Source organism: Canis aureus, chromosome 4 (assembly GCF_053574225.1).
Source record: "Canis aureus isolate CA01 chromosome 4, VMU_Caureus_v.1.0, whole genome shotgun sequence".
Taxonomy (NCBI): Eukaryota; Metazoa; Chordata; class Mammalia; order Carnivora; family Canidae; genus Canis; species Canis aureus.
In genome coordinates this window covers 22,826,321-22,827,185 of record NC_135614.1, presented here as the reverse complement: position 1 = coordinate 22,827,185, position 865 = coordinate 22,826,321, and positions in this window count along the sequence as shown.

Here is an 865-nt window from a genome sequence, read left to right as displayed (position 1 = left end):
TCCGTTTCATTTGGGTTGGGAAAGAGAACCCAAGGTGAGAGGGGAGGGAGTCCACGCTAAAGGAGGCTCAGTCACTCCCACCTTTGCTCTTCAGAGAGGTTTCTGCCTCAATGCCTTTCTTTCCTCCTCCCTCCATCCCTTTCTTCCTTCCCTCGACTCTTAGTTTGGGTTCTTGGCTACTTCTAGGTCTGCTGGAAGCAGTTAGGGCTCTTGGAAGAAATTAGGGGTTCTGGTGTGTTTTGTGTGAATGTGCATTTCTGTTGAGAAGATCCATCTAATGTTGTTGGTAGGTTCCCAAAGGGATTCCTGCCACAAAAGTTAGCTAATGCTGACTCAGTCTCCCCACCTTGTCCCAGGCTCCTGTTCTCACCAGCTGAGCTCTGGTTCCATGGTGATGAGAAAACTTCATTCCTCCCTTTATAGCAGAGACAGACAAACTTTTTCCGTAACTGCCAGATAGTAAGTATTGTAGGCTTCTGCATCAAAAGGCAAAACGGAGGTTAATATGTAGGTACTCATATAACAAGAGAAAAAGAAATTTCCATGACTGTTTTATTGATAAGCTTTTGACTATAATAGCAGTAGGATACAATTTTTTTGTTATACAAGTCTCCGAATGAGAAGAATAGAATTCTGCCTTAAGGGTGGTAACATTTCTCGTAACAGGGGTTCAAAGTTAGTGTTCCCCATCATCAAAGCCGGTTGCAAACGTTCATCTGTTAATATATCCTGACTAATCCACTGCATGTGTTCAAACTGACATATTTAACCGGAGGAGACCCTTCATTACATGTAGAAGCGATTTCTTTTCTTTTTCACATAAGGGGAACAAATGGCTCAGGGATGGTCAGCGGTTGGAGGAAGA